Here is a 27,157-nt window from a genome sequence, read left to right as displayed (position 1 = left end):
AAGGGTGCTGTTACTGCCCCATAACTTACATGGGGTTGACCAAACTTGCAGAAACATGTTAATTTCTGCTGAAAAACACGTTTTGTCCCTTTCTGCACAGTGGGGTTAAGATCTGAGTGTGTGGGCTCTTCTGAGTTTTGCTGTTACATGGGGATTCAGTTGTGTGAAAAAACGCGTTTATTTCGGGCTGAAAAACACGTTTTGAAAAGGGTGCTGTTACTGCCCCATAACTTATATGGGGTTGACCAAACTTGTAGAAACAAGTTTATTTCTGCTGAAAAACACGTTTTGACCCTTTCTGCACACTGGGGTTAACATCTGAGTGTGTGGGCTCTTCTGAGTTTTGCTGTTACATGGGGATTCAGTTGTCTGAAAAAACGCGTTTATTTCGGGCTGAAAAACACGTTTTGAAAAGGGTGCTGTTACTGCCCCATAACTTACATGGGGTTGACCAAACTTGCAGAAACATGTTTATTTCTGCTGAAAAACACGTTTTGACCCTTTCTGCACACTGGGGTTAAGATCTGAGTGTGTGGGCTCTTCTGAGCCTTGCTGTTACATGGGGATTCAGTTGTCTGAAAAAACGCGTTTATTTCGGGCTGAAAAACACGTTTTGAAAAGGGTGCTGTTACTGCCCCATAACTTACATGGGGTTGACCAAACTTGCAGAAACATGTTTATTTCTGCTGAAAAACACGTTTTGACCCTTTCTGCACAGTGGGGTTAAGATCTGAGTGTGTGGGCTCTTCTGAGTTTTGCTGTTACATGGGGATTCAGTTGTGTGAAAAAACGCGTTTATTTCGGGCTGAAAAACACGTTTTGAAAAGGGTGCTGTTACTGCCCCATAACTTATATGGGGTTGACCAAACTTGTAGAAACAAGTTTATTTCTGCTGAAAAACACGTTTTGACCCTTTCTGCACACTGGGGTTAAGATCTGAGTGTGTGGGCTCTTCTGAGTTTTGCTGTTACATGGGGATTCAGTTGTCTGAAAAAACGCGTTTATTTCGGGCTGAAAAACACGTTTTGAAAAGGGTGCTGTTACTGCCCCATAACTTACATGGGGTTGACCAAACGTGCAGAAACATGTTTATTTCTGCTGAAAAACACGTTTTGACACTTTCTGCACACTGGGGTTAAGATCTGAGTGTGTGGGCTCTTCTGAGCCTTGCTGTTACATGGGGATTCAGTTGTCTGAAAAAACGCGTTTATTTCGGGCTGAAAAAAAAGTTTTGAAAAGGGTGCTGTTACTGCCCCATAACTTACATGGGGTTGACCAAACTTGCAGAAACATGTTTATTTCTGCTGAAAAACACGTTTTGACACTTTCTGCACACTGGGGTTAAGATCTGAGTGTGTGGGCTCTTCTGAGCCTTGCTGTTACATGGGGATTCAGTTGTCTGAAAAAACGCGTTTATTTCGGGCTGAAAAACACGTTTTGAAAAGGGTGCTGTTACTGCCCCATAACTTACATGGGGTTGACCAAACTTGCAGAAACATGTTTATTTCTGCTGAAAAACACGTTTTGACCCTTTCTGCACAGTGGGGTTAAGATCTGAGTGTGTGGGCTCTTCTGAGTTTTGCTGTTACATGGGGATTCAGTTGTGTGAAAAAACGCGTTTATTTCGGGCTGAAAAACACGTTTTGAAAAGGGTGCTGTTACTGCCCCATAACTTATATGGGGTTGACCAAACTTGCAGAAACAAGTTTATTTCTGCTGAAAAACACGTTTTGACCCTTTCTGCACACTGGGGTTAAGATCTGAGTGTGTGGGCTCTTCTGAGTTTTGCTGTTACATGGGGATTCAGTTGTCTGAAAAAACGCGTTTATTTCGGGCTGAAAAACACGTTTTGAAAAGGGTGCTGTTACTGCCCCATAACTTACATGGGGTTGACCAAACTTGCAGAAACATGTTTATTTCTGCTGAAAAACACGTTTTGACACTTTCTGCACACTGGGGTTAAGATCTGAGTGTGTGGGCTCTTCTGAGCCTTGCTGTTACATGGGGATTCAGTTGTCTGAAAAAACGCGTTTATTTCGTGCTGAAAAAAAAGTTTTGAAAAGGGTGCTGTTACTGCCCCATAACTTACATGGGGTTGACCAAACTTGCAGAAACATGTTTATTTCTGCTGAAAAACACGTTTTGACCCTTTCTGCTCACTGGGGTTAAGATCTGAGTGTGTGGGCTCTTCTGAGCTTTGCTGTTACATGGGGATTCAGTTGTCTGAAAAAACGCGTTTATTTCGAGCTGAAAAACACGTTTTGAAAAGGGTGCTGTTACTGCCCCATAACTTACATGGGGTTGACCAAACTTGCAGAAACATGTTTATTTCTGCTGAAAAACACGTTTTGACACTTTCTGCACACTGGGGTTAAGATCTGAGTGTGTGGGCTCTTCTGAGCCTTGCTGTTACATGGGGATTCAGTTGTCTGAAAAAACGCGTTTATTTCGGGCTGAAAAACACGTTTTGAAAAGGGTGCTGTTACTGCCCCATAACTTACATGGGGTTGACCAAACTTGCAGAAACATGTTTATTTCTGCTGAAAAACACGTTTTGACCCTTTCTGCACAGTGGGGTTAAGATCTGAGTGTGTGGGCTCTTCTGAGTTTTGCTGTTACATGGGGATTCAGTTGTCTTAAAAAACGCGTTTATTTCGGGCTGAAAAACACGTTTTGAAAAGGGTGCTGTTACTGCCCCATAACTTACATGGGGTTGACCAAACTTGCAGAAACATGTTAATTTCTGCTGAAAAACACGTTTTGTCCCTTTCTGCACAGTGGGGTTAAGATCTGAGTGTGTGGGCTCTTCTGAGTTTTGCTGTTACATGGGGATTCAGTTGTGTGAAAAAACGCGTTTATTTCGGGCTGAAAAACACGTTTTGAAAAGGGTGCTGTTACTGCCCCATAACTTATATGGGGTTGACCAAACTTGTAGAAACAAGTTTATTTCTGCTGAAAAACACGTTTTGACCCTTTCTGCACACTGGGGTTAAGATCTGAGTGTGTGGGCTCTTCTGAGTTTTGCTGTTACATGGGGATTCAGTTGTCTGAAAAAACGCGTTTATTTCGGGCTGAAAAACACGTTTTGAAAAGGGTGCTGTTACTGCCCCATAACTTATATGGGGTTGACCAAACTTGTAGAAACAAGTTTATTTCTGCTGAAAAACACGTTTTGACCCTTTCTGCACACTGGGGTTAACATCTGAGTGTGTGGGCTCTTCTGAGTTTTGCTGTTACATGGGGATTCAGTTGTCTGAAAAAACGCGTTTATTTCGGGCTGAAAAACACGTTTTGAAAAGGGTGCTGTTACTGCCCCATAACTTACATGGGGTTGACCAAACTTGCAGAAACATGTTTATTTCTGCTGAAAAACACGTTTTGACCCTTTCTGCACAGTGGGGTTAAGATCTGAGTGTGTGGGCTCTTCTGAGTTTTGCTTTTACTTGGGGATTCAGTTGTCTTAAAAAACGCGTTTATTTCGGGCTGAAAAACACGTTTTGAAAAGGGTGCTGTTACTGCCCCATAACTTACATGGGGTTGACCAAACTTGCAGAAACATGTTAATTTCTGCTGAAAAACACGTTTTGTCCCTTTCTGCACAGTGGGGTTAAGATCTGAGTGTGTGGGCTCTTCTGAGTTTTGCTGTTACATGGGGATTCAGTTGTGTGAAAAAACGCGTTTATTTCGGGCTGAAAAACACGTTTTGAAAAGGGTGCTGTTACTGCCCCATAACTTATATGGGGTTGACCAAACTTGTAGAAACAAGTTTATTTCTGCTGAAAAACACGTTTTGACCCTTTCTGCACACTGGGGTTAAGATCTGAGTGTGTGGGCTCTTCTGAGTTTTGCTGTTACATGGGGATTCAGTTGTCTGAAAAAACGCGTTTATTTCGGGCTGAAAAACACGTTTTGAAAAGGGTGCTGTTACTGCCCCATAACTTATATGGGGTTGACCAAACTTGTAGAAACAAGTTTATTTCTGCTGAAAAACACGTTTTGACCCTTTCTGCACACTGGGGTTAACATCTGAGTGTGTGGGCTCTTCTGAGTTTTGCTGTTACATGGGGATTCAGTTGTCTGAAAAAACGCGTTTATTTCGGGCTGAAAAACACGTTTTGAAAAGGGTGCTGTTACTGCCCCATAACTTACATGGGGTTGACCAAACTTGCAGAAACATGTTTATTTCTGCTGAAAAACACGTTTTGACCCTTTCTGCACACTGGGGTTAAGATCTGAGTGTGTGGGCTCTTCTGAGCCTTGCTGTTACATGGGGATTCAGTTGTCTGAAAAAACGCGTTTATTTCGGGCTGAAAAACACGTTTTGAAAAGGGTGCTGTTACTGCCCCATAACTTACATGGGGTTGACCAAACTTGCAGAAACATGTTTATTTCTGCTGAAAAACACGTTTTGACCCTTTCTGCACAGTGGGGTTAAGATCTGAGTGTGTGGGCTCTTCTGAGTTTTGCTGTTACATGGGGATTCAGTTGTCTTAAAAAACGCGTTTATTTCGGGCTGAAAAACACGTTTTGAAAAGGGTGCTGTTACTGCCCCATAACTTACATGGGGTTGACCAAACTTGCAGAAACATGTTAATTTCTGCTGAAAAACACGTTTTGTCCCTTTCTGCACAGTGGGGTTAAGATCTGAGTGTGTGGGCTCTTCTGAGTTTTGCTGTTACATGGGGATTCAGTTGTGTGAAAAAACGCGTTTATTTCGGGCTGAAAAACACGTTTTGAAAAGGGTGCTGTTACTGCCCCATAACTTATATGGGGTTGACCAAACTTGTAGAAACAAGTTTATTTCTGCTGAAAAACACGTTTTGACCCTTTCTGCACACTGGGGTTAAGATCTGAGTGTGTGGGCTCTTCTGAGTTTTGCTGTTACATGGGGATTCAGTTGTCTGAAAAAACGCGTTTATTTCGGGCTGAAAAACACGTTTTGAAAAGGGTGCTGTTACTGCCCCATAACTTATATGGGGTTGACCAAACTTGTAGAAACAAGTTTATTTCTGCTGAAAAACACGTTTTGACCCTTTCTGCACACTGGGGTTAACATCTGAGTGTGTGGGCTCTTCTGAGTTTTGCTGTTACATGGGGATTCAGTTGTCTGAAAAAACGCGTTTATTTCGGGCTGAAAAACACGTTTTGAAAAGGGTGCTGTTACTGCCCCATAACTTACATGGGGTTGACCAAACTTGCAGAAACATGTTTATTTCTGCTGAAAAACACGTTTTGACCCTTTCTGCACAGTGGGGTTAAGATCTGAGTGTGTGGGCTCTTCTGAGTTTTGCTTTTACTTGGGGATTCAGTTGTCTTAAAAAACGCGTTTATTTCGGGCTGAAAAACACGTTTTGAAAAGGGTGCTGTTACTGCCCCATAACTTACATGGGGTTGACCAAACTTGCAGAAACATGTTAATTTCTGCTGAAAAACACGTTTTGTCCCTTTCTGCACAGTGGGGTTAAGATCTGAGTGTGTGGGCTCTTCTGAGTTTTGCTGTTACATGGGGATTCAGTTGTGTGAAAAAACGCGTTTATTTCGGGCTGAAAAACACGTTTTGAAAAGGGTGCTGTTACTGCCCCATAACTTATATGGGGTTGACCAAACTTGTAGAAACAAGTTTATTTCTGCTGAAAAACACGTTTTGACCCTTTCTGCACACTGGGGTTAAGATCTGAGTGTGTGGGCTCTTCTGAGTTTTGCTGTTACATGGGGATTCAGTTGTCTGAAAAAACGCGTTTATTTCGGGCTGAAAAACACGTTTTGAAAAGGGTGCTGTTACTGCCCCATAACTTATATGGGGTTGACCAAACTTGTAGAAACAAGTTTATTTCTGCTGAAAAACACGTTTTGACCCTTTCTGCACACTGGGGTTAACATCTGAGTGTGTGGGCTCTTCTGAGTTTTGCTGTTACATGGGGATTCAGTTGTCTGAAAAAACGCGTTTATTTCGGGCTGAAAAACACGTTTTGAAAAGGGTGCTGTTACTGCCCCATAACTTACATGGGGTTGACCAAACTTGCAGAAACATGTTTATTTCTGCTGAAAAACACGTTTTGACCCTTTCTGCACACTGGGGTTAAGATCTGAGTGTGTGGGCTCTTCTGAGCCTTGCTGTTACATGGGGATTCAGTTGTCTGAAAAAACGCGTTTATTTCGGGCTGAAAAACACGTTTTGAAAAGGGTGCTGTTACTGCCCCATAACTTACATGGGGTTGACCAAACTTGCAGAAACATGTTTATTTCTGCTGAAAAACACGTTTTGACCCTTTCTGCACAGTGGGGTTAAGATCTGAGTGTGTGGGCTCTTCTGAGTTTTGCTGTTACATGGGGATTCAGTTGTGTGAAAAAACGCGTTTATTTCGGGCTGAAAAACACGTTTTGAAAAGGGTGCTGTTACTGCCCCATAACTTATATGGGGTTGACCAAACTTGTAGAAACAAGTTTATTTCTGCTGAAAAACACGTTTTGACCCTTTCTGCACACTGGGGTTAAGATCTGAGTGTGTGGGCTCTTCTGAGTTTTGCTGTTACATGGGGATTCAGTTGTCTGAAAAAACGCGTTTATTTCGGGCTGAAAAACACGTTTTGAAAAGGGTGCTGTTACTGCCCCATAACTTACATGGGGTTGACCAAACTTGCAGAAACATGTTTATTTCTGCTGAAAAACACGTTTTGACACTTTCTGCACACTGGGGTTAAGATCTGAGTGTGTGGGCTCTTCTGAGCCTTGCTGTTACATGGGGATTCAGTTGTCTGAAAAAATGCGTTTATTTCGGGCTGAAAAAAAAGTTTTGAAAAGGGTGCTGTTACTGCCCCATAACTTACATGGGGTTGACCAAACTTGCAGAAACATGTTTATTTCTGCTGAAAAACACGTTTTGACACTTTCTGCACACTGGGGTTAAGATCTGAGTGTGTGGGCTCTTCTGAGCCTTGCTGTTACATGGGGATTCAGTTGTCTGAAAAAACGCGTTTATTTCGGGCTGAAAAACACGTTTTGAAAAGGGTGCTGTTACTGCCCCATAACTTACATGGGGTTGACCAAACTTGCAGAAACATGTTTATTTCTGCTGAAAAACACGTTTTGACCCTTTCTGCACAGTGGGGTTAAGATCTGAGTGTGTGGGCTCTTCTGAGTTTTGCTGTTACATGGGGATTCAGTTGTGTGAAAAAACGCGTTTATTTCGGGCTGAAAAACACGTTTTGAAAAGGGTGCTGTTACTGCCCCATAACTTATATGGGGTTGACCAAACTTGCAGAAACAAGTTTATTTCTGCTGAAAAACACGTTTTGACCCTTTCTGCACACTGGGGTTAAGATCTGAGTGTGTGGGCTCTTCTGAGTTTTGCTGTTACATGGGGATTCAGTTGTCTGAAAAAACGCGTTTATTTCGGGCTGAAAAACACGTTTTGAAAAGGGTGCTGTTACTGCCCCATAACTTACATGGGGTTGACCAAACTTGCAGAAACATGTTTATTTCTGCTGAAAAACACGTTTTGACCCTTTCTGCACACTGGGGTTAAGATCTGAGTGTGTGGGCTCTTCTGAGCCTTGCTGTTACATGGGGATTCAGTTGTCTGAAAAAACGCGTTTATTTCGTGCTGAAAAAAAAGTTTTGAAAAGGGTGCTGTTACTGCCCCATAACTTACATGGGGTTGACCAAACTTGCAGAAACATGTTTATTTCTGCTGAAAAACACGTTTTGACCCTTTCTGCTCACTGGGGTTAAGATCTGAGTGTGTGGGCTCTTCTGAGCTTTGCTGTTACATGGGGATTCAGTTGTCTGAAAAAACGCGTTTATTTCGAGCTGAAAAACACGTTTTGAAAAGGGTGCTGTTACTGCCCCATAACTTACATGGGGTTGACCAAACTTGCAGAAACATGTTTATTTCTGCTGAAAAACACGTTTTGACACTTTCTGCACACTGGGGTTAAGATCTGAGTGTGTGGGCTCTTCTGAGCCTTGCTGTTACATGGGGATTCAGTTGTCTGAAAAAACGCGTTTATTTCGGGCTGAAAAACACGTTTTGAAAAGGGTGCTGTTACTGCCCCATAACTTACATGGGGTTGACCAAACTTGCAGAAACATGTTTATTTCTGCTGAAAAACAAGTTTTGACCCTTTCTGCACAGTGGGGTTAAGATCTGAGTGTGTGGGCTCTTCTGAGTTTTGCTGTTACATGGGGATTCAGTTGTCTTAAAAAACGCGTTTATTTCGGGCTGAAAAACACGTTTTGAAAAGGGTGCTGTTACTGCCCCATAACTTACATGGGGTTGACCAAACTTGCAGAAACATGTTAATTTCTGCTGAAAAACACGTTTTGTCCCTTTCTGCACAGTGGGGTTAAGATCTGAGTGTGTGGGCTCTTCTGAGTTTTGCTGTTACATGGGGATTCAGTTGTGTGAAAAAACGCGTTTATTTCGGGCTGAAAAACACGTTTTGAAAAGGGTGCTGTTACTGCCCCATAACTTATATGGGGTTGACCAAACTTGTAGAAACAAGTTTATTTCTGCTGAAAAACACGTTTTGACCCTTTCTGCACACTGGGGTTAAGATCTGAGTGTGTGGGCTCTTCTGAGTTTTGCTGTTACATGGGGATTCAGTTGTCTGAAAAAACACGTTTATTTCGGGCTGAAAAACACGTTTTGAAAAGGGTGCTGTTACTGCCCCATAACTTATATGGGGTTGACCAAACTTGTAGAAACAAGTTTATTTCTGCTGAAAAACACGTTTTGACCCTTTCTGCACACTGGGGTTAACATCTGAGTGTGTGGGCTCTTCTGAGTTTTGCTGTTACATGGGGATTCAGTTGTCTGAAAAAACGCGTTTATTTCGGGCTGAAAAACACGTTTTGAAAAGGGTGCTGTTACTGCCCCATAACTTACATGGGGTTGACCATAATTGCAGAAACATGTTTATTTCTGCTGAAAAACACGTTTTGACCCTTTCTGCACAGTGGGGTTAAGATCTGAGTGTGTGGGCTCTTCTGAGTTTTGCTGTTACATGGGGATTCAGTTGTCTTAAAAAACGCGTTTATTTCGGGCTGAAAAACACGTTTTGAAAAGGGTGCTGTTACTGCCCCATAACTTACATGGGGTTGACCAAACTTGCAGAAACATGTTAATTTCTGCTGAAAAACACGTTTTGTCCCTTTCTGCACAGTGGGGTTAAGATCTGAGTGTGTGGGCTCTTCTGAGTTTTGCTGTTACATGGGGATTCAGTTGTGTGAAAAAACGCGTTTATTTCGGGCTGAAAAACACGTTTTGAAAAGGGTGCTGTTACTGCCCCATAACTTATATGGGGTTGACCAAACTTGTAGAAACAAGTTTATTTCTGCTGAAAAACACGTTTTGACCCTTTCTGCACACTGGGGTTAAGATCTGAGTGTGTGGGCTCTTCTGAGTTTTGCTGTTACATGGGGATTCAGTTGTCTGAAAAAACGCGTTTATTTCGGGCTGAAAAACACGTTTTGAAAAGGGTGCTGTTACTGCCCCATAACTTATATGGGGTTGACCAAACTTGTAGAAACAAGTTTATTTCTGCTGAAAAACACGTTTTGACCCTTTCTGCACACTGGGGTTAACATCTGAGTGTGTGGGCTCTTCTGAGTTTTGCTGTTACATGGGGATTCAGTTGTCTGAAAAAACGCGTTTATTTCGGGCTGAAAAACACGTTTTGAAAAGGGTGCTGTTACTGCCCCATAACTTACATGGGGTTGACCAAACTTGCAGAAACATGTTTATTTCTGCTGAAAAACACGTTTTGACCCTTTCTGCACACTGGGGTTAAGATCTGAGTGTGTGGGCTCTTCTGAGCCTTGCTGTTACATGGGGATTCAGTTGTCTGAAAAAACGCGTTTATTTCGGGCTGAAAAACACGTTTTGAAAAGGGTGCTGTTACTGCCCCATAACTTACATGGGGTTGACCAAACTTGCAGAAACATGTTTATTTCTGCTGAAAAACACGTTTTGACCCTTTCTGCACAGTGGGGTTAAGATCTGAGTGTGTGGGCTCTTCTGAGTTTTGCTGTTACATGGGGATTCAGTTGTGTGAAAAAACGCGTTTATTTCGGGCTGAAAAACACGTTTTGAAAAGGGTGCTGTTACTGCCCCATAACTTATATGGGGTTGACCAAACTTGTAGAAACAAGTTTATTTCTGCTGAAAAACACGTTTTGACCCTTTCTGCACACTGGGGTTAAGATCTGAGTGTGTGGGCTCTTCTGAGTTTTGCTGTTACATGGGGATTCAGTTGTCTGAAAAAACGCGTTTATTTCGGGCTGAAAAACACGTTTTGAAAAGGGTGCTGTTACTGCCCCATAACTTACATGGGGTTGACCAAACTTGCAGAAACATGTTTATTTCTGCTGAAAAACACGTTTTGACACTTTCTGCACACTGGGGTTAAGATCTGAGTGTGTGGGCTCTTCTGAGCCTTGCTGTTACATGGGGATTCAGTTGTCTGAAAAAACGCGTTTATTTCGGGCTGAAAAAAAAGTTTTGAAAAGGGTGCTGTTACTGCCCCATAACTTACATGGGGTTGACCAAACTTGCAGAAACATGTTTATTTCTGCTGAAAAACACGTTTTGACACTTTCTGCACACTGGGGTTAAGATCTGAGTGTGTGGGCTCTTCTGAGCCTTGCTGTTACATGGGGATTCAGTTGTCTGAAAAAACGCGTTTATTTCGGGCTGAAAAACACGTTTTGAAAAGGGTGCTGTTACTGCCCCATAACTTACATGGGGTTGACCAAACTTGCAGAAACATGTTTATTTCTGCTGAAAAACACGTTTTGACCCTTTCTGCACAGTGGGGTTAAGATCTGAGTGTGTGGGCTCTTCTGAGTTTTGCTGTTACATGGGGATTCAGTTGTGTGAAAAAACGCGTTTATTTCGGGCTGAAAAACACGTTTTGAAAAGGGTGCTGTTACTGCCCCATAACTTATATGGGGTTGACCAAACTTGCAGAAACAAGTTTATTTCTGCTGAAAAACACGTTTTGACCCTTTCTGCACACTGGGGTTAAGATCTGAGTGTGTGGGCTCTTCTGAGTTTTGCTGTTACATGGGGATTCAGTTGTCTGAAAAAACGCGTTTATTTCGGGCTGAAAAACACGTTTTGAAAAGGGTGCTGTTACTGCCCCATAACTTACATGGGGTTGACCAAACTTGCAGAAACATGTTTATTTCTGCTGAAAAACACGTTTTGACACTTTCTGCACACTGGGGTTAAGATCTGAGTGTGTGGGCTCTTCTGAGCCTTGCTGTTACATGGGGATTCAGTTGACTGAAAAAACGCGTTTATTTCGTGCTGAAAAAAAAGTTTTGAAAAGGGTGCTGTTACTGCCCCATAACTTACATGGGGTTGACCAAACTTGCAGAAACATGTTTATTTCTGCTGAAAAAACACGTTTTGACCCTTTCTGCTCACTGGGGTTAAGATCTGAGTGTGTGGGCTCTTCTGAGCTTTGCTGTTACATGGGGATTCAGTTGTCTGAAAAAACGCGTTTATTTCGAGCTGAAAAACACGTTTTGAAAAGGGTGCTGTTACTGCCCCATAACTTACATGGGGTTGACCAAACTTGCAGAAACATGTTTATTTCTGCTGAAAAACACGTTTTGACACTTTCTGCACACTGGGGTTAAGATCTGAGTGTGTGGGCTCTTCTGAGCCTTGCTGTTACATGGGGATTCAGTTGTCTGAAAAAACGCGTTTATTTCGGGCTGAAAAACACGTTTTGAAAAGGGTGCTGTTACTGCCCCATAACTTACATGGGGTTGACCAAACTTGCAGAAACATGTTTATTTCTGCTGAAAAACACGTTTTGACCCTTTCTGCACAGTGGGGTTAAGATCTGAGTGTGTGGGCTCTTCTGAGTTTTGCTGTTACATGGGGATTCAGTTGTCTTAAAAAACGCGTTTATTTCGGGCTGAAAAACACGTTTTGAAAAGGGTGCTGTTACTGCCCCATAACTTACATGGGGTTGACCAAACTTGCAGAAACATGTTAATTTCTGCTGAAAAACACGTTTTGTCCCTTTCTGCACAGTGGGGTTAAGATCTGAGTGTGTGGGCTCTTCTGAGTTTTGCTGTTACATGGGGATTCAGTTGTGTGAAAAAACGCGTTTATTTCGGGCTGAAAAACACGTTTTGAAAAGGGTGCTGTTACTGCCCCATAACTTATATGGGGTTGACCAAACTTGTAGAAACAAGTTTATTTCTGCTGAAAAACACGTTTTGACCCTTTCTGCACACTGGGGTTAAGATCTGAGTGTGTGGGCTCTTCTGAGTTTTGCTGTTACATGGGGATTCAGTTGTCTGAAAAAACGCGTTTATTTCGGGCTGAAAAACACGTTTTGAAAAGGGTGCTGTTACTGCCCCATAACTTACATGGGGTTGACCAAACTTGCAGAAACATGTTTATTTCTGCTGAAAAACACGTTTTGACCCTTTCTGCACAGTGGGGTTAAGATCTGAGTGTGTGGGCTCTTCTGAGTTTTGCTGTTACATGGGGATTCAGTTGTCTTAAAAAACGCGTTTATTTCGGGCTGAAAAACACGTTTTGAAAAGGGTGCTGTTACTGCCCCATAACTTACATGGGGTTGACCAAACTTGCAGAAACATGTTAATTTCTGCTGAAAAACACGTTTTGTCCCTTTCTGCACAGTGGGGTTAAGATCTGAGTGTGTGGGCTCTTCTGAGTTTTGCTGTTACATGGGGATTCAGTTGTGTGAAAAAACGCGTTTATTTCGGGCTGAAAAACACGTTTTGAAAAGGGTGCTGTTACTGCCCCATAACTTATATGGGGTTGACCAAACTTGTAGAAACAAGTTTATTTCTGCTGAAAAACACGTTTTGACCCTTTCTGCACACTGGGGTTAAGATCTGAGTGTGTGGGCTCTTCTGAGTTTTGCTGTTACATGGGGATTCAGTTGTCTGAAAAAACGCGTTTATTTCGGGCTGAAAAACACGTTTTGAAAAGGGTGCTGTTACTGCCCCATAACTTATATGGGGTTGACCAAACTTGTAGAAACAAGTTTATTTCTGCTGAAAAACACGTTTTGACCCTTTCTGCACACTGGGGTTAACATCTGAGTGTGTGGGCTCTTCTGAGTTTTGCTGTTACATGGGGATTCAGTTGTCTGAAAAAACGCGTTTATTTCGGGCTGAAAAACACGTTTTGAAAAGGGTGCTGTTACTGCCCCATAACTTACATGGGGTTGACCAAACTTGCAGAAACACGTTTATTTCTGCTGAAAAACACGTTTTGACCCTTTCTGCACACTGGGGTTAAGATCTGAGTGTGTGGGCTCTTCTGAGCCTTGCTGTTACATGGGGATTCAGTTGTCTGAAAAAACGCGTTTATTTCGGGCTGAAAAACACGTTTTGAAAAGGGTGCTGTTACTGCCCCATAACTTACATGGGGTTGACCAAACTTGCAGAAACATGTTTATTTCTGCTGAAAAACACGTTTTGACCCTTTCTGCACAGTGGGGTTAAGATCTGAGTGTGTGGGCTCTTCTGAGTTTTGCTGTTACATGGGGATTCAGTTGTGTGAAAAAACGCGTTTATTTCAGGCTGAAAAACACGTTTTGAAAAGGGTGCTGTTACTGCCCCATAACTTATATGGGGTTGACCAAACTTGTAGAAACAAGTTTATTTCTGCTGAAAAACACGTTTTGACCCTTTCTGCACACTGGGGTTAAGATCTGAGTGTGTGGGCTCTTCTGAGTTTTGCTGTTACATGGGGATTCAGTTGTCTGAAAAAACGCGTTTATTTCGGGCTGAAAAACACGTTTTGAAAAGGGTGCTGTTACTGCCCCATAACTTACATGGGGTTGACCAAACTTGCAGAAACATGTTTATTTCTGCTGAAAAACACGTTTTGACACTTTCTGCACACTGGGGTTAAGATCTGAGTGTGTGGGCTCTTCTGAGCCTTGCTGTTACATGGGGATTCAGTTGTCTGAAAAAACGCGTTTATTTCGGGCTGAAAAAAAAGTTTTGAAAAGGGTGCTGTTACTGCCCCATAACTTACATGGGGTTGACCAAACTTGCAGAAACATGTTTATTTCTGCTGAAAAACACGTTTTGACACTTTCTGCACACTGGGGTTAAGATCTGAGTGTGTGGGCTCTTCTGAGCCTTGCTGTTACATGGGGATTCAGTTGTCTGAAAAAACGCGTTTATTTCGGGCTGAAAAACACGTTTTGAAAAGGGTGCTGTTACTGCCCCATAACTTACATGGGGTTGACCAAACTTGCAGAAACATGTTTATTTCTGCTGAAAAACACGTTTTGACCCTTTCTGCACAGTGGGGTTAAGATCTGAGTGTGTGGGCTCTTCTGAGTTTTGCTGTTACATGGGGATTCAGTTGTGTGAAAAAACGCGTTTATTTCGGGCTGAAAAACACGTTTTGAAAAGGGTGCTGTTACTGCCCCATAACTTATATGGGGTTGACCAAACTTGCAGAAACAAGTTTATTTCTGCTGAAAAACACGTTTTGACCCTTTCTGCACACTGGGGTTAAGATCTGAGTGTGTGGGCTCTTCTGAGTTTTGCTGTTACATGGGGATTCAGTTGTCTGAAAAAACGCGTTTATTTCGGGCTGAAAAACACGTTTTGAAAAGGGTGCTGTTACTGCCCCATAACTTACATGGGGTTGACCAAACTTGCAGAAACATGTTTATTTCTGCTGAAAAACACGTTTTGACACTTTCTGCACACTGGGGTTAAGATCTGAGTGTGTGGGCTCTTCTGAGCCTTGCTGTTACATGGGGATTCAGTTGTCTGAAAAAACGCGTTTATTTCGGGCTGAAAAACACGTTTTGAAAAGGGTGCTGTTACTGCCCCATAACTTACATGGGGTTGACCAAACTTGCAGAAACATGTTTATTTCTGCTGAAAAACACGTTTTGACCCTTTCTGCACAGTGGGGTTAAGATCTGAGTGTGTGGGCTCTTCTGAGTTTTGCTGTTACATGGGGATTCAGTTGTCTTAAAAAACGCGTTTATTTCGGGCTGAAAAACACGTTTTGAAAAGGGTGCTGTTACTGCCCCATAACTTACATGGGGTTGACCAAACTTGCAGAAACATGTTAATTTCTGCTGAAAAACACGTTTTGTCCCTTTCTGCACAGTGGGGTTAAGATCTGAGTGTGTGGGCTCTTCTGAGTTTTGCTGTTACATGGGGATTCAGTTGTCTGAAAAAACGCGTTTATTTCGGGCTGAAAAACACGTTTTGAAAAGGGTGCTGTTACTGCCCCATAACTTATATGGGGTTGACCAAACTTGTAGAAACAAGTTTATTTCTGCTGAAAAACACGTTTTGACCCTTTCTGCACACTGGGGTTAAGATCTGAGTGTGTGGGCTCTTCTGAGTTTTGCTGTTACATGGGGATTCAGTTGTCTGAAAAAACGCGTTTATTTCGGGCTGAAAAACACGTTTTGAAAAGGGTGCTGTTACTGCCCCATAACTTACATGGGGTTGACCAAACTTGCAGAAACATGTTTATTTCTGCTGAAAAACACGTTTTGACACTTTCTGCACACTGGGGTTAAGATCTGAGTGTGTGGGCTCTTCTGAGCCTTGCTGTTACATGGGGATTCAGTTGTCTGAAAAAACGCGTTTATTTCGGGCTGAAAAAAAAGTTTTGAAAAGGGTGCTGTTACTGCCCCATAACTTACATGGGGTTGACCAAACTTGCAGAAACATGTTTATTTCTGCTGAAAAACACGTTTTGACACTTTCTGCACACTGGGGTTAAGATCTGAGTGTGTGGGCTCTTCTGAGCCTTGCTGTTACATGGGGATTCAGTTGTCTGAAAAAACGCGTTTATTTCGGGCTGAAAAACACGTTTTGAAAAGGGTGCTGTTACTGCCCCATAACTTACATGGGGTTGACCAAACTTGCAGAAACATGTTTATTTCTGCTGAAAAACACGTTTTGACCCTTTCTGCACAGTGGGGTTAAGATCTGAGTGTGTGGGCTCTTCTGAGTTTTGCTGTTACATGGGGATTCAGTTGTGTGAAAAAACGCGTTTATTTCGGGCTGAAAAACACGTTTTGAAAAGGGTGCTGTTACTGCCCCATAACTTATATGGGGTTGACCAAACTTGCAGAAACAAGTTTATTTCTGCTGAAAAACACGTTTTGACCCTTTCTGCACACTGGGGTTAAGATCTGAGTGTGTGGGCTCTTCTGAGTTTTGCTGTTACATGGGGATTCAGTTGTGTGAAAAAACGCGTTTATTTCGGGCTGAAAAACACGTTTTGAAAAGGGTGCTGTTACTGCCCCATAACTTATATGGGGTTGACCAAACTTGCAGAAACATGTTTATTTCTGCTGAAAAACACGTTTTGACCCTTTCTGCACACTGGGGTTAAGATCTGAGTGTGTGGGCTCTTCTGAGTTTTGCTGTTACATGGGGATTCAGTTGTCTGAAAAAACGCGTTTATTTCGGGCTGAAAAACACGTTTTGAAAAGGGTGCTGTTACTGCCCCATAACTTACATGGGGTTGACCAAACTTGCAGAAACATGTTAATTTCTGCTGAAAAACACGTTTTGTCCCTTTCTGCACAGTGGGGTTAAGATCTGAGTGTGTGGGCTCTTCTGAGTTTTGCTGTTACATGGGGATTCAGTTGTGTGAAAAAACGCGTTTATTTCGGGCTGAAAAACACGTTTTGAAAAGGGTGCTGTTACTGCCCCATAACTTATATGGGGTTGACCAAACTTGTAGAAACAAGTTTATTTCTGCTGAAAAACACGTTTTGACCCTTTCTGCACACTGGGGTTAAGATCTGAGTGTGTGGGCTCTTCTGAGTTTTGCTGTTACATGGGGATTCAGTTGTCTGAAAAAACGCGTTTATTTCGGGCTGAAAAACACGTTTTGAAAAGGGTGCTGTTACTGCCCCATAACTTACATGGGGTTGACCAAACTTGCAGAAACATGTTAATTTCTGCTGAAAAACATGTTTTGACCCTTTCTGCACACTGGGGTTAAGATCTGAGTGTGTGGGCTCTTCTGAGTTTTGCTGTTACATGGGGATTCAGTTGTCTGAAAAAACGCGTTTATTTCGGGCTGAAAAACACGTTTTGAAAAGGGTGCTGTTACTGCCCCATAACTTACATGGGGTTGACCAAACTTGCAGAAACATGTTTATTTCTGCTGAAAAACACGTTTTGACACTTTCTGCACACTGGGGTTAAGATCTGAGTGTGTGGGCTCTTCTGAGCCTTGCTGTTACATGGGGATTCAGTTGTCTGAAAAAACGCGTTTATTTCGGGCTGAAAAAAAAGTTTTGAAAAGGGTGCTGTTACTGCCCCATAACTTACATGGGGTTGACCAAACTTGCAGAAACATGTTTATTTCTGCTGAAAAACACGTTTTGACACTTTCTGCACACTGGGGTTAAGATCTGAGTGTGTGGGCTCTTCTGAGCCTTGCTGTTACATGGGGATTCAGTTGTCTGAAAAAACGCGTTTATTTCGGGCTGAAAAACACGTTTTGAAAAGGGTGCTGTTACTGCCCCATATCTTACATGGGGTTGACCAAACTTGCAGAAACATGTTTATTTCTGCTGAAAAACACGTTTTGACCCTTTCTGCACAGTGGGGTTAAGATCTGAGTGTGTGGGCTCTTCTGAGTTTTGCTGTTACATGGGGATTCAGTTGTGTGAAAAAACGCGTTTATTTCGGGCTGAAAAACACGTTTTGAAAAGGGTGCTGTTACTGCCCCATAACTTATATGGGGTTGACCAAACTTGCAGAAACAAGTTTATTTCTGCTGAAAAACACGTTTTGAACCTTTCTGCACAATGGGGTTAAGATCTGAGTGTGTGGGCTCTTCTGAGCCTTGCTGTTACATGGGGATTCAGTAGTCTGAAAAAACGCGTTTATTTCGGGCTGAAAAACACGTTTTGAAAAGTGTGCTGTTACTGCCCCATAACTTACATGGGGTTGACCAAACTTGCAGAAACATGTTTATTTCTGCTGAAAAACACGTTTTGACCCTTTCTGCACACTGGGGTTAAGATCTGAGTGTGTGGGCTCTTCTGAGCCTTGCTGTTACATGGGGATTCAGTTGTCTGAAAAAACGCGTTTATTTCGGGCTGAAAAACACGTTTTGAAAAGGGTGCTGTTACTGCCCCATAACTTACATGGGGTTGACCAAACTTGCAGAAACATGTTTATTTCTGCTGAAAAACACGTTTTGACCCTTTCTGCACAGTGGGGTTAAGATCTGAGTGTGTGGGCTCTTCTGAGTTTTGCTGTTACATGGGGATTCAGTTGTGTGAAAAAACGCGTTTATTTCGGGCTGAAAAACACGTTTTGAAAAGGGTGCTGTTACTGCCCCATAACTTATATGGGGTTGACCAAACTTGTAGAAACAAGTTTATTTCTGCTGAAAAACACGTTTTGACCCTTTCTGCACACTGGGGTTAAGATCTGAGTGTGTGGGCTCTTCTGAGTTTTGCTGTTACATGGGGATTCAGTTGTCTGAAAAAACGCGTTTATTTCGGGCTGAAAAACACGTTTTGAAAAGGGTGCTGTTACTGCCCCATAACTTACATGGGGTTGACCAAACTTGCAGAAACATGTTTATTTCTGCTGAAAAACACGTTTTGACACTTTCTGCACACTGGGGTTAAGATCTGAGTGTGTGGGCTCTTCTGAGCCTTGCTGTTACATGGGGATTCAGTTGTCTGAAAAAACGCGTTTATTTCGGGCTGAAAAAAAAGTTTTGAAAAGGGTGCTGTTACTGCCCCATAACTTACATGGGGTTGACCAAACTTGCAGAAACATGTTTATTTCTGCTGAAAAACACGTTTTGACACTTTCTGCACACTGGGGTTAAGATCTGAGTGTGTGGGCTCTTCTGAGCCTTGCTGTTACATGGGGATTCAGTTGTCTGAAAAAACGCGTTTATTTCGGGCTGAAAAACACGTTTTGAAAAGGGTGCTGTTACTGCCCCATAACTTACATGGGGTTGACCAAACTTGCAGAAACGTTTATTTCTGCTGAAAAACACGTTTTGACCCTTTCTGCACAGTGGGGTTAAGATCTGAGTGTGTGGGCTCTTCTGAGTTTTGCTGTTACATGGGGATTCAGTTGTGTGAAAAAACGCGTTTATTTCGGGCTGAAAAACACGTTTTGAAAAGGGTGCTGTTACTGCCCCATAACTTATATGGGGTTGACCAAACTTGCAGAAACAAGTTTATTTCTGCTGAAAAACACGTTTTGACCCTTTCTGCACACTGGGGTTAAGATCTGAGTGTGTGGGCTCTTCTGAGTTTTGCTGTTACATGGGGATTCAGTTGTCTGAAAAAACGCGTTTATTTCGGGCTGAAAAACACGTTTTGAAAAGGGTGCTGTTACTGCCCCATAACTTACATGGGGTTGACCAAACTTGCAGAAACATGTTTATTTCTGCTGAAAAACACGTTTTGACACTTTCTGCACACTGGGGTTAAGATCTGAGTGTGTGGGCTCTTCTGAGCCTTGCTGTTACATGGGGATTCAGTTGTCTGAAAAAACGCGTTTATTTCGTGCTGAAAAAAAAGTTTTGAAAAGGGTGCTGTTACTGCCCCATAACTTACATGGGGTTGACCAAACTTGCAGAAACATGTTTATTTCTGCTGAAAAACACGTTTTGACCCTTTCTGCTCACTGGGGTTAAGATCTGAGTGTGTGGGCTCTTCTGAGCTTTGCTGTTACATGGGGATTCAGTTGTCTGAAAAAACGCGTGTATTTCGGGCTGAAAAACACGTTTTGAAAAGGGTGCTGTTACTGCCCCATAACTTACATGGGGTTGACCAAACTTGCAGAAACATGTTTATTTCTGCTGAAAAACACGTTTTGACCCTTTCTGCACAGTGGGGTTAAGATCTGAGTGTGTGGGCTCTTCTGAGTTTTGCTGTTACATGGGGATTCAGTTGTCTGAAAAAACGCGTTTATTTCGGGCTGAAAAACACGTTTTGAAAAGGGTGCTGTTACTGCCCCATAACTTACATGGGGTTGACCAAACTTGCAGAAACATGTTAATTTCTGCTGAAAAACACGTTTTGTCCCTTTCTGCACAGTGGGGTTAAGATCTGAGTGTGTGGGCTCTTCTGAGTTTTGCTGTTACATGGGGATTCAGTTGTGTGAAAAAACGCGTTTATTTCGGGCTGAAAAACACGTTTTGAAAAGGGTGCTGTTACTGCCCCATAACTTATATGGGGTTGACCAAACTTGTAGAAACAAGTTTATTTCTGCTGAAAAACACGTTTTGACCCTTTCTGCACACTGGGGTTAAGATCTGAGTGTGTGGGCTCTTCTGAGTTTTGCTGTTACATGGGGATTCAGTTGTCTGAAAAAACGCGTTTATTTCGGGCTGAAAAACACGTTTTGAAAAGGGTGCTGTTACTGCCCCATAACTTACATGGGGTTGACCAAACTTGCAGAAACATGTTTATTTCTGCTGAAAAACACGTTTTGACACTTTCTGCACACTGGGGTTAAGATCTGAGTGTGTGGGCTCTTCTGAGCCTTGCTGTTACATGGGGATTCAGTTGTCTGAAAAAACGCGTTTATTTCGGGCTGAAAAAAAAGTTTTGAAAAGGGTGCTGTTACTGCCCCATAACTTACATGGGGTTGACCAAACTTGCAGAAACATGTTTATTTCTGCTGAAAAACACGTTTTGACACTTTCTGCACACTGGGGTTAAGATCTGAGTGTGTGGGCTCTTCTGAGTTTTGCTGTTACATGGGGATTCAGTTGTGTGAAAAAACGCGTTTATTTCGGGCTGAAAAACACGTTTTGAAAAGGGTGCTGTTACTGCCCCATAACTTATATGGGGTTGACCAAACTTGCAGAAACAAGTTTATTTCTGCTGAAAAACACGTTTTGACCCTTTCTGCACACTGGGGTTAAGATCTGAGTGTGTGGGCTCTTCTGAGTTTTGCTGTTACATGGGGATTCAGTTGTGTGAAAAAACGCGTTTATTTCGGGCTGAAAAACACGTTTTGAAAAGGGTGCTGTTACTGCCCCATAACTTATATGGGGTTGAACAAACTTGCAGAAACATGTTTATTTCTGCTGAAAAACACGTTTTGACCCTTTCTGCACACTGGGGTTAAGATCTGAGTGTGTGGGCTCTTCTGAGTTTTGCTGTTACATGGGGATTCAGTTGTCTGAAAAAACGCGTTTATTTCGGGCTGAAAAACACGTTTTGAAAAGGGTGCTGTTACTGCCCCATAACTTACATGGGGTTGACCAAACTTGCAGAAACATGTTAATTTCTGCTGAAAAACACGTTTTGTCCCTTTCTGCACAGTGGGGTTAAGATCTGAGTGTGTGGGCTCTTCTGAGTTTTGCTGTTACATGGGGATTCAGTTGTGTGAAAAAACGCGTTTATTTCGGGCTGAAAAACACGTTTTGAAAAGGGTGCTGTTACTGCCCCATAACTTATATGGGGTTGACCAAACTTGTAGAAACAAGTTTATTTCTGCTGAAAAAACACGTTTTGACCCTTTCTGCACACTGGGGTTAACATCTGAGTGTGTGGGCTCTTCTGAGTTTTGCTGTTACATGGGGATTCAGTTGTCTGAAAAAACGCGTTTATTTCGGGCTGAAAAACACGTTTTGAAAAGGGTGCTGTTACTGCCCCATAACTTACATGGGGTTGACCAAACTTGCAGAAACATGTTTATTTCTGCTGAAAAACACGTTTTGACCCTTTCTGCACAGTGGGGTTAAGATCTGAGTGTGTGGGCTCTTCTGAGTTTTGCTGTTACATGGGGATTCAGTTGTGTGAAAAAACGCGTTTATTTCGGGCTGAAAAACACGTTTTGAAAAGGGTGCTGTTACTGCCCCATAACTTATATGGGGTTGACCAAACTTGTAGAAACAAGTTTATTTCTGCTGAAAAACACGTTTTGACCCTTTCTGCACACTGGGGTTAAGATCTGAGTGTGTGGGCTCTTCTGAGTTTTGCTGTTACATGGGGATTCAGTTGTCTGAAAAAACGCGTTTATTTCGGGCTGAAAAACACGTTTTGAAAAGGGTGCTGTTACTGCCCCATAACTTACATGGGGTTGACCAAACTTGCAGAAACATGTTTATTTCTGCTGAAAAACACGTTTTGACACTTTCTGCACACTGGGGTTAAGATCTGAGTGTGTGGGCTCTTCTGAGTTTTGCTGTTACATGGGGATTCAGTTGTCTGAAAAAACGCGTTTATTTCGGGCTGAAAAACACGTTTTGAAAAGGGTGCTGTTACTGCCCCATAACTTACATGGGGTTGACCAAACTTGCAGAAACATGTTTATTTCTGCTGAAAAACACGTTTTGACCCTTTCTGCACACTGGGGTTAACATCTGAGTGTGTGGGCTCTTCTGAGTTTTGCTGTTACATGGGGATTCAGTTGTCTGAAAAAACGCGTTTATTTCGGGCTGAAAAACACGTTTTGAAAAGGGTGCTGTTACTGCCCCATAACTTACATGGGGTTGACCAAACTTGCAGAAACATGTTTATTTCTGCTGAAAAACACGTTTTGACCCTTTCTGCACACTGGGGTTAAGATCTGAGTGTGTGGGCTCTTCTGAGCCTTGCTGTTACATGGGGATTCAGTTGTCTGAAAAAACGCGTTTATTTCGGGCTGAAAAACACGTTTTGAAAAGGGTGCTGTTACTGCCCCATAACTTACATGGGGTTGACCAAACTTGCAGAAACATGTTTATTTCTGCTGAAAAACACGTTTTGACCCTTTCTGCACAGTGGGGTTAAGATCTGAGTGTGTGGGCTCTTCTGAGTTTTGCTGTTACATGGGGATTCAGTTGTGTGAAAAAACGCGTTTATTTCGGGCTGAAAAACACGTTTTGAAAAGGGTGCTGTTACTGCCCCATAACTTATATGGGGTTGACCAAACTTGTAGAAACAAGTTTATTTCTGCTGAAAAACACGTTTTGACCCTTTCTGCACACTGGGGTTAAGATCTGAGTGTGTGGGCTCTTCTGAGTTATGCTGTTACATGGGGATTCAGTTGTCTGAAAAAACGCGTTTATTTCGGGCTGAAAAACACGTTTTGAAAAGGGTGCTGTTACTGCCCCATAACTTACATGGGGTTGACCAAACTTGCAGAAACATGTTAATTTCTGCTGAAAAACACGTTTTGACCCTTTCTGCACAGTGGGGTTAAGATCTGAGTGTGTGGGCTCTTCTGAGTTTTGCTGTTACATGGGGATTCAGTTGTGTGAAAAAACGCGTTTATTTCGGGCTGAAAAACACGTTTTGAAAAGGGTGCTGTTACTGCCCCATAACTTACATGGGGTTGACCAAACTTGCAGAAACATGTTAATTTCTGCTGAAAAACATGTTTTGACCCTTTCTGCACACTGGGGTTAAGATCTGAGTGTGTGGGCTCTTCTGAGTTTTGCTGTTACATGGGGATTCAGTTGTCTGAAAAAACGCGTTTATTTCGGGCTGAAAAACACGTTTTGAAAAGGGTGCTGTTACTGCCCCATAACTTACATGGGGTTGACCAAACTTGCAGAAACATGTTTATTTCTGCTGAAAAACACGTTTTGACACTTTCTGCACACTGGGGTTAAGATCTGAGTGTGTGGGCTCTTCTGAGCCTTGCTGTTACATGGGGATTCAGTTGTCTGAAAAAACGCGTTTATTTCGGGCTGAAAAAAAAGTTTTGAAAAGGGTGCTGTTACTGCCCCATAACATACATGGGGTTGACCAAACTTGCAGAAACATGTTTATTTCTGCTGAAAAACACGTTTTGACACTTTCTGCACACTGGGGTTAAGATCTGAGTGTGTGGGCTCTTCTGAGCCTTGCTGTTACATGGGGATTCAGTTGTCTGAAAAAACGCGTTTATTTCGGGCTGAAAAACACGTTTTGAAAAGGGTGCTGTTACTGCCCCATAACTTACATGGGGTCGACCAAACTTGCAGAAACATGTTTATTTCTGCTGAAAAACACGTTTTGACCCTTTCTGCACACTGGGGTTAAGATCTGAGTGTGTGGGCTCTTCTGAGTTTTGCTGTTACATGGGGATTCAGTTGTCTGAAAAAACGCGTTTATTTCGGGCTGAAAAACACGTTTTGAAAAGGGTGCTGTTACTGCCCCATAACTTACATGGGGTTGACCAAACTTGCAGAAACATGTTTATTTCTGCTGAAAAACACGTTTTGACACTTTCTGCACACTGGGGTTAAGATCTGAGTGTGTGGGCTCTTCTGAGCCTTGCTGTTACATGGGGATTCAGTTGTCTGAAAAAACGCGTTTATTTCGGGCTGAAAAACACGTTTTGAAAAGGGTGCTGTTACTGCCCCATAACTTACATGGGGTTGACCAAACTTGCAGAAACATGTTTATTTCTGCTGAAAAACACGTTTTGACCCTTTCTGCACACTGGGGTTAAGATCTGAGTGTGTGGGCTCTTCTGAGTTTTGCTGTTACATGGGGATTCGGTTGTCTGAAAAAAACGCGTTTATTTCGGGCTGAAAAACACGTTTTGAAAAGGGTGCTGTTACTGCCCCATAACTTACATGGGGTTGACCAAACTTGCAGAAACATGTTTATTTCTGCTGAAAAACACGTTTTGACCCTTTCTGCACAATGGGGTTAAGATCTGAGTGTGTGGGCTCTTCTGAGTTTTGCTGTTACATGGGGATTCAGTTGTCTGAAAAAACGCGTTTATTTCGGGCTGAAAAACACGTTTTGAAAAGGGTGCTGTTACTGCCCCATAACTTACATGGGGTTGACCAAACTTGCAGAAACATGTTTATTTCTCCTGAAAAACACGTTTTGACACTTTCTGCACACTGGGGTTAAGATCTGAGTGTGTGGGCTCTTCTGAGCCTTGCTGTTACATGGGGATTCAGTTGTCTGAAAAAACGCGTTTATTTCGGGCTGAAAAACACGTTTTGAAAAGGGTGCTGTTACTGCCCCATAACTTATATGGGGTTGACCAAACTTGCAGAAACATGTTTATTTCTGCTGAAAAACACGTTTTGACCCTTTCTGCACACTGGGGTTAAGATCTGAGTGTGTGGGCTCTTCTGAGTTTTGCTGTTACATGGGGATTCAGTTGTCTGAAAAAACGCGTTTATTTCGGGCTGAAAAACACGTTTTGAAAAGGGTGCTGTTACTGCCCCATAACTTACATGGGGTTGACCAAACTTGCAGAAACATGTTAATTTCTGCTGAAAAACATGTTTTGACCCTTTCTGCACACTGGGGTTAAGATCTGAGTGTGTGGGCTCTTCTGAGTTTTGCTGTTACATGGGGATTCAGTTGTCTGAAAAAACGCGTTTATTTCGGGCTGAAAAACACGTTTTGAAAAGTGTGCTGTTACTGCCCCATAACTTACATGGGGTTGACCAAACTTGCAGAAACATGTTTATTTCTGCTGAAAAACACGTTTTGACCCTTTCTGCACACTGGGGTTAAGATCTGAGTGTGTGGGCTCTTCTGAGTTTTGCTGTTACATGGGGATTCAGTTGTCTGAAAAAACGCGTTTATTTCGGGCTGAAAAACACGTTTTGAAAAGGGTGCTGTTACTGCCCCATAACTTACATGGGGTTGACCAAACTTGCAGAAACATGTTTATTTCTGCTGAAAAACACGTTTTGACCCTTTCTGCACACTGGGGTTAAGATCTGAGTGTGTGGGCTCTTCTGAGTTTTGCTGTTACATGGGGATTCAGTTGTGTGAAAAAACGCGTTTATTTCGGGCTGAAAAACACGTTTTGAAAAGGGTGCTGTTACTGCCCCATAACTTATATGGGGTTGACCAAACTTGTAGAAACAAGTTTATTTCTGCTGAAAAACACGTTTTGACCCTTTCTGCACACTGGGGTTAAGATCTGAGTGTGTGGGCTCTTCTGAGTTATGCTGTTACATGGGGATTCAGTTGTCTGAAAAAACGCGTTTATTTCGGGCTGAAAAACACGTTTTGAAAAGGGTGCTGTTACTGCCCCATAACTTACATGGGGTTGACCAAACTTGCAGAAACATGTTAATTTCTGCTGAAAAACATGTTTTGACCCTTTCTGCACACTGGGGTTAAGATCTGAGTGTGTGGGCTCTTCTGAGTTTTGCTGTTACATGGGGATTCAGTTGTCTGAAAAAACGCGTTTATTTCGGGCTGAAAAACACGTTTTGAAAAGTGTGCTGTTACTGCCCCATAACTTACATGGGGTTGACCAAACTTGCAGAAACATGTTTATTTCTGCTGAAAAACACGTTTTGACCCTTTCTGCACACTGGGGTTAAGATCTGAGTGTGTGGGCTCTTCTGAGTTTTGCTGTTACATGGGGATTCAGTTGTCTGAAAAAACGCGTTTATTTCGGGCTGAAAAACACGTTTTGAAAAGGGTGCTGTTACTGCCCCATAACTTACATGGGGTTGACCAAACTTGCAGAAACATGTTTATTTCTGCTGAAAAACACGTTTTGACACTTTCTGCACACTGGGGTTAAGATCTGAGTGTGTGGGCTCTTCTGAGCCTTGCTGTTACATGGGGATTCAGTTGTCTGAAAAAACGCGTTTATTTCGGGCTGAAAAAAAAGTTTTGAAAAGGGTGCTGTTACTGCCCCATAACATACATGGGGTTGACCAAACTTGCAGAAACATGTTTATTTCTGCTGAAAAACACGTTTTGACACTTTCTGCACACTGGGGTTAAGATCTGAGTGTGTGGGCTCTTCTGAGCCTTGCTGTTACATGGGGATTCAGTTGTCTGAAAAAACGCGTTTATTTCGGGCTGAAAAACACGTTTTGAAAAGGGTGCTGTTACTGCCCCATAACTTACATGGGGTCGACCAAACTTGCAGAAACATGTTTATTTCTGCTGAAAAACACGTTTTGACCCTTTCTGCACACTGGGGTTAAGATCTGAGTGTGTGGGCTCTTCTGAGTTTTGCTGTTACATGGGGATTCAGTTGTCTGAAAAAACGCGTTTATTTCGGGCTGAAAAACACGTTTTGAAAAGGGTGCTGTTACTGCCCCATAACTTACATGGGGTTGACCAAACTTGCAGAAACATGTTTATTTCTGCTGAAAAACACGTTTTGACACTTTCTGCACTCTGGGGTTAAGATCTGAGTGTGTGGGCTCTTCTGAGCCTTGCTGTTACATGGGGATTCAGTTGTCTGAAAA

Source organism: Lepisosteus platostomus, chromosome 3 (genome assembly GCF_059453375.1).
Source record: "Lepisosteus platostomus isolate fLepPlt1 chromosome 3, fLepPlt1.hap1, whole genome shotgun sequence".
Lineage (NCBI taxonomy): Eukaryota > Metazoa > Chordata > Actinopteri > Semionotiformes > Lepisosteidae > Lepisosteus > Lepisosteus platostomus.
This window is presented reverse-complemented; position numbering follows the sequence as displayed.